Genomic DNA, 7,649 nt, shown 5'->3' on the forward strand with positions numbered 1-7,649 from the left:
GGTCTTGACCTGGCCAATGATTTCAATAGTGTTCTCCATCTTTACCCTTTAATCTCTGGCTCCCTTGAGCTTTCACTAGTTCTTCCTTGCTGACCTCCAAATGTGGATTGGCCCCATCATCACCTTCTCTGCCCCTACTTCCAAGTTGCAAAGCATTATCTGTAGGAAATTACAAACCTATGATGACTGACACTCTTACAAGTTCATTGTGTCTAATTTCAACTGAGTTTTAACTGCTGCTCACCAACCCTTTTATTCATTCCTAATGGACTCTCTATTACATTCTCTGAATTGCTGTTCCATACCTTTTCTTTTCTCAAGCCCTGAGCTCTCCCTACAATCCCACTATTGGTTGACCTTGTTTTCCATTTTACTGAGGTCAAAGGCACCTATCCTGAATCTCTCCTTCAATTCCCTTCCTCGAAATCTCTCCATATTCTTGACCATCTCCTTCTCCTTTCCAACCTCAGAGGCTGAAGCAATCCTTTTGACAAAGTATATATACCTATACTCTAGATCCTATTCCCTCTGCTCTCCTTCAGGATCTCATTCCAGGAATCATCTCTTTTGTTCTCTGAATCTTCATACTTTGTCTCTTCCTTGATTCTTCTTTCCCAGGACCTACAAGTAGAGGTCCAGGTCTACTCTGTTTTATAATGAAAATAAATAATTCCTTGAATGGGTCCATCTCCTCAAGCTATTGTGATATTTCTCAATGCCTGTTCACTGTCAAATGTCCAGAAAGATGTCTTCACTTGTTGCCACTGAATAACCTACCTCCCACTTATTCCTTACACCTTGAACTCTGGCTTCCATCCCTGCCTCTCTATTGACTGACTCTCTCTTGACAGGGAATCCAATGACCTGTTACCATCTTTATTCGCCTTGGACTTTCTTTGTCTAATGACATTCTGATTTCTTGGTAGTCTTGATAATCTTTCCTTCAAAAACAGAGCTTTGGAAATGGAAAAAGACCTCAGTGACCATCCATTTTCTACCAAAAAATAATAACCCCATCCAAATGCCTGGCTGGTCGTCATTTAACCTGCTTGAAGATCTATACTAAAGGAAAGGGAACCCATCACCTCCCGAGACAAGCCATCTCACTTTGGGATACATGTAGTTGTTAAGAAATTTTTTCCTGACATAAAGCATAAGTTTGCCTCTTTGCAATATCCCTTCCTTCCAATTCTTCTTCCTTCTGGGGAAAACAACTTTTATTTAAAAAAAGAAAACCTTGGGGACCTCTGGGTCATTTAATGGATTGAGAGACAGGAGGTCCTGGGTTTAAATCTGGTCTCAGACACTTCCTAACTGTGTGACCCTGGGCAAGTCACTTAACCCCCATTGCCTAGTCCTTACTGTTCTACTTTGGAATGGATACTTAGTATTCTAAATATCAGTGTTCTAAGGCAGAAGATAAGAATTCAGGCAGCAAGTAATAAGGGCCTGAATTAAGGTGATAGTTGTTTTGGATGGAGAGAAGGGGATGAATGTGAGAGATGGTGTGAAGGTGGAAAGAGTACGATTTGACACCTGATAGAATATATTGACTGATGGAGAGTAAGTTGTTGTGGGTAACAACAAGCTTATGAACTTGGGAGTCAGGAAGCATGATGGTAACTTTTACAAAAATAGGAAAGTAAGGAAGAGAGGAGGGTTTAGATGGAAAGATGAGTTCAGTTTTGAGCTTGAAATGTCTTTGAGACATCTTGTTTGAAATGTCCAATAGGTAACTGGTGATGCAGAACTGAGGTTCTAGGGAGACACTGTGGGGCTGGATGTGTTGACGTAGGAATCATCTGGGAAGAGAGGATAAATCCACAAGAGCTGACAAGGCTATGAAGAGTGAGAATACAGAAGGAGAAGAGAAGAGCATCCAAGATAGAACCATGGGGAACCCACACAACCAGTGGCCATGTTATGGATGATGAGCATGAAAAGGAGACTCTTCTTTGGGAACAACCAAGATCATAATTTCACAGCTGTTTCATTTGTTTTGTTAAGTCTTTCAAAGATTTGAATTTAAAAGGCATGTCCTCCTTTGTCTCTTCTCTCAGTTAAACACTCTCAGGTCCTTCAACTTGACTTTATTTTTTTATGAATTCAAGGCTCTTCAGCATCCTGGCAGCCTTTTGCCTTATCAATAGCTTTCACATCATATTATCAGATCAAGTTGCTCCCGCGATACATTAGAATAAGGCAAGGGTAAGACATTTATCCCCATTAAATTTCTTCTTGTTAGAGTCAGCCCCAAATTCTAGGCTGTTGAGATCTTGGCATCCAGCATGTGAGCTAACTATCCCTTGGTTTCTGTCATGCTTAATTCTCTAGTTTTCTCACTATTAGATCAGTATTCTGTCTTCTCCTCCCATTAAACATAAGTGCTCTCCAAGACTCTGTCCTCAGCACTTTTCTATCTTTACTCCTTTCTTTAATAATCTAATTCATTTCTATGACTTCAATTCAATACATATGACTTTTCATCCCTATATATCCATCCATCCATCTTTTCATTCCCTCTCTGGAATATTTCTTATATTTTTGTACTTCAAGTCTTAGAACATTGTTGTTGTTGTTTGTCCTTTAGTCACCATTCTATCTTTGGCTCTCATCACCTCTTATTTGGCTCATCGTAATAATCTTCCAACTGGGCTGATGAGAACAATTTGTTCCAATGGCCATGAAGGCAGTGGAAACGGGCACCATGGTAAGCTTAGAGCTCACTTAGACATGGAAGAAGTCAAGGTCATCCACTGCATCCTGAGCCATCACTAGACATCTCGACTTCTCTCTGGCCACTGGATTTCAATGACTACAGAAGAGAGAGTGGGACCAATGATTTTGTACAACTCTGCCTTACTTAAATCCTATTTATACTTGAGTCACAAGATATCACTAGTGATGTCGTTTTGCTCCTCTTTGAGTAAGGATAACAACTCCCTTCTTCAATTCATCAACTGAGCCATTGCCTCAATATTCTTCTTAAGGCATAGCTCTCATTACATCATTCCTTTGTCCCCCAAACCTTCAGTGACTCCCCACTGAATAAAACATAAACTCCTGATCCTGGCTCTCAATGCCATCCAAAATCTTGTTCTAACCTATTTTGCCCAACATCACTTCATATTGCTCCTTTTCCTGGACTCTGCATTTTGGCAAAACTGGATTAGTGACTCTTCCTTGTTCTCCTGCTTCTTCCTCATCTCTTTTTGCTCAAGTCTATGAGGGTATTCTAAGTACTCTCCTTCATTCAAGGCCCACTTCATGGGCCAATTACTTCAGGAAGTATTCCAAGATGGTCTCAGTCAAGAGATCTCTTCTCTCTCAATGCAGCATCTAGCAACAGACTGAACTAATACCACTTACTTTCCTCTGCCTCTTTCTTTCTGAGTCGAGGTTCTCATCCTTTCTCTAGGGAACTTCCTTTCCCATTCATCTCCCTGGAATCTTGGTAATTTTGTGTGGGTGCTCTCTCCCTTCCACTTCATTGCCAACTCCTTCAAAGCAAGGACTGTGTTGTATCCTCTCAGTTAAGAATGGTGGTTTGGAAGTAAGTTTCACTTAACTGGAGATGGGGAGACTGGTTGGGACCAGCATGCACTAGTTCCCTAGAGAAGGGATGAGAGCCTTGATGGACAGACCGAGGCAGAGGAAAGTGAGTGGTGTTCCAGTCTGTTGCTGGTTAGAAGTACAGGTATTAAGTTCCTTTGTGACACCTTTCCCCAGCCCCTAGTCAGTGTAAATATCCTAGGGCAGGTCTTCAGTTCTTCCTCTGCTCTCAAGGCCATCTTATCACCCAAGGCCAAGGTTCCTCTCTGCAAGCTCTTTCTTCTCTCACATTCTTTTTCAGGCTCTCTGTTTCTCATTCTGTCTCTGCCACTCACTGTCTCTTTCTCTCCTCTCTGGCTCTCTATATAATGTGTTCACATACACATATTGTCTTTTGTGTTTCTTTGCATCCCTAGTGCTTAAAGGCACAATGCCTGGCTTATTGTAGTCATGTTTGGGGAGGGGGCAGCTAGGATTGGGAGTCAGGCCCAGAAACTGGGAGGTCCTGGGTTCAAATGTGGTCTCAGACACTTCCTAGCTGTGTGACCCTGGACAAGTCACTTAACTCCTATTGCCTAGCCCTTCCTGCTCTTCTGCCATAGAAGCCATACCTAATACTGATTCTAAGACAGAAGGTAAGGGTTTAAGAAAAATAAAAAGCTGTTTGACTGATGTCTATCTAACAGACATTATATATGTCTGTGGGTATGTCTATACCTCCCATCTCCTCTCTCCTCCTCTCTCCCCCTGCCCCCGTGACTCTAAATGCCTTTGTGTGTCCCCTAGCTGTTCCCAATTCCCTCACTCAGGGCTATCCCTGGAGGATAACGTAAGCAAGTCTTTTTAAGGGGCCAGGCCTCTATTCCTTGGACTCAAACACACAAACAAATGAGTGTAAGTATTCAGACAGATATTTTCCCAAGAACATTTGTGCTGCAGATGTGGTGGGCATGTATATTGGGGCGAAGTGGGCTGCCGATTGATAGGAGGAGTCCAGGCTTCACATCCTGGGCACCTTAGGCTGAACTAGGGAGTGATTCAGTAGACCCAGAGCCAAAGCCAGCCCCTCTAGTAACCCTTTCCTAAGGAAGTTTGGCAAAGTCCTCCAGAGAGCAGCAGGTCTAGAAGGATTCCATACCTTGACAGGGACCCTTGAGCTCAGTTCATTTGCATACCATTACCCATAGTGCCTTGAGAAGATCGTGCCCAAAGTGGTGGATGGTGGGGTGGGCAGCTCCCTCTGGTTCTCTTCCTGTGTTGGAGAGATGTGGTGGGAGAGAGGGGTGGGGGGTGGGGAGGGGACATGATTGTCCAGAAATGTTTGAATATAAGGGGGAGATGAAGAAAGAAAAGTGCCAGGACCTAGGGGTGTCTGAAGGGAGAGGAGTTTTCCCTTCAGGGTCTCTGCAGCTGAGGGGTCACTCCTGTCATAGAAGAGGGGGAAGAGGGACAGGTTCTCAGGGGAACCCCTTTCTCCAGGGGATCAGCTGTCTGTGAGGGGTTTCCTCTCCCCATTCTGTTGTCATGGCAGCAGCAGCCCAGGCACATGGTGGGAAACTATCCCAATCCCCTGAAATGGCCACCTCCCTTTCTCCCAGGCAAGATGTAGAGCTCCCCTTCCTTCCCAGAATCCCTTACACCCAGGCTTGTGAAGTGCTTGGAGGTCACAGAATACTTTTCTGAACTTGGTTTTCTCGTATGATGCTGACAGGATGCAATCCTGTCTCCTCCTCCAAGAAGGCCTTGGCAAGGTTTATGATCCCCATTTGATGGTCAGGAAAGCTGAGACTTAGAGCAGGACAGCCACTTGTGACCCACAGTCACACCCCACAAACCAGCCGCAGATCTGGGTCCGGATTATTAGGCCGGGCTTCTTTCCTTGCAATTTCACTGAGAAACCCCAGTCCTGAGCCTTACCCACTTCAGCTGTCGCCACAAACCCTAACCCCAGCCCCCCCCCAAGCAAGCCCCTGAGCATCCCTGACCATCGGGACACCAGGCCTTACCCTGGACCTTCTCAGGGTTCCAGAAACCCTCCTGTTTCCCAGGGCCTCCTGGATCTGGATCTCCCCCCTCCGAGGCTGGATCTGTGCCACAATGCGTGTGCCAGCCTGTGCCAGCCTGTGCCAACCCTGGGAGCCGGCAGCACGTGTGAGGAGGAGGAGGAGGAAAGAGGAGATGTTTCCGAACCCCCAGCACCGGCTCCCTGAGCCAGGCATGAGGGATGACGCAGGAACTGCCTGCCCGGCGTAAACAACCAGAAGGCTGGGACCATGTGCTCCTCACTAGAGCCAGAGCCAGTGCCAAGCCCCTCTCCATGGGGCCCCCAGGGCCCAAGTCCCACTCTGCCCGGCACACACAGCCTCTCCACAGTGGACCGCAGGGCTCAGAAGCCACCGAAGGGCCGTGGGATTTCCTCCCCCCTCGTGGCTGTGGCAGGGGCATGGCTCTCAGGGCTGGTACGGGGACACCTTCCTTGGGGGCTGACCGAGCGTGGGGAGCATGTATTTTCCTTCCTCCCAGGCCTCTCCGCCCAGGATAGCTCTCAGTCGCATCTTCCAGCAGAACCCTACTGAATCCCTGCGATCTGGCCAAGCAGGGCAGGGGAGGAGGGGGGAGGTCAGGGGCTGGGGGAAACGGAAGGGCAGAGAGCCCCAAGGGCCAACGGGCTGAGTGTCATCTCTGGCTTCCCTGTTTCTATCGGGCCACCCAAGCCCTCCTTGCCCCTCAGCACCAAGTGGGTTCAGGCAGTAGGCAGGGACCTTGGCCGGAGCCACTCCACTAGGAAGAGGGAGGCTGGGGTGTCTAATGCCGAGCGAGGGAGACAGTTATTGTCAGCTAATAAAATCATCCATCCTTCATTAGCAGAAACTGTCTTTTCAGCTGAGGATCGGCAGCCATGTAGATGCTTCTCCCCAGCTGCTGCCAGAGAATTATCTTCCTCAAAAGGCTCAGGACTGGATTTAGGAACTACCGAGTCCTCCACACCCACTCATCCTGGCCTCAATTTTCCCATCTGTAAAATGAGCACATTGGATGAAGTAACTCCAATTTCTTTAGGTGCCTTTTATGTTTACAAGGCACCTTCCTTACAACAATCCTATGACGTAGGCATCACTATCTACATTTTACAAATGGAGGTCCACAGAGAGGAACTGACTTGCCCAAGGTCACACAGCTTATGCTTTACTGACAGTGCAGGACCCTTTCTTCTCTGTCACACCAGTTCCATAGGTTCTCAGCTAGCTCTAGCATTCTGTGAATTCTTCCTTTGTGATTCTGCACTTTTTACCTCACTCTTTGCTGGGCCTTTGTTGTCCCCTAAGGCCTAGCATCCATCCTCCTATACAAGGTCCTGACTTGAGATCACTTGAGAGTGATCCCAGCTGGTTACCAACCTCCACTTGGCAGGAACAGAAAGGCTTAAAAGGGAGGAAAACGGATAATAATATCAAGAGTCTCCAACTTGAAATCAGAAGTCCTGGGTTCAGGTCCTCTCTTTTCCTCTCACTAGCTATGTGACCTTGAGCTAGTCCCTTCTTTTCTCTGGGTCTTAGTCTCTTTCTTTGTAAAATGGGGAATCTTTAGCATCCCTTCCAGCTGTAACATTCTGTGATTCTACAGATGGGTTGGGGGAGGGAGGCAGGCAGACAGTTCCCTTTTTTGGCTGAGGACCCCAAAAACAGAAAGCCTGGAGATGGAAAAGTCAGGATGCTTGGGTTTTAGTCTGGGCTATGGCAGCTGGACCTTGGTTTTCTCCATCTGTGAAAGGGGAAGAGTAGGAAAGGGGAGAGTCAGGAGGTGGAAGTGGGGACAAAAGCTCAGAGAATGAGAAGAGAGAATTCATACTCCCAGCCAGCAAAGGAGTGGGGTTATACCCCAATCACAAATTCAGCATCACAGAATCTAAAAGTAGAAGGGTCCCTGGAGTCTGTAAAGCCCAGCCTGGACCTGAACCCTTTTCAGCATCCCCAAGGAATCTTCTAGCCACAGTCATCTTAGCGAGGGGGAGCCCAGGCCCATCACACACCTTCCCCTTCCAATTTTGCATGTGTCAGATTGTTAGGAAGTTTCCCCTTACACAGAGCCCAAAGCTG

The sequence above is a fragment of the Monodelphis domestica genome, chromosome 4, assembly GCF_027887165.1.
Source record: "Monodelphis domestica isolate mMonDom1 chromosome 4, mMonDom1.pri, whole genome shotgun sequence".
NCBI lineage: Eukaryota > Metazoa > Chordata > Mammalia > Didelphimorphia > Didelphidae > Monodelphis > Monodelphis domestica.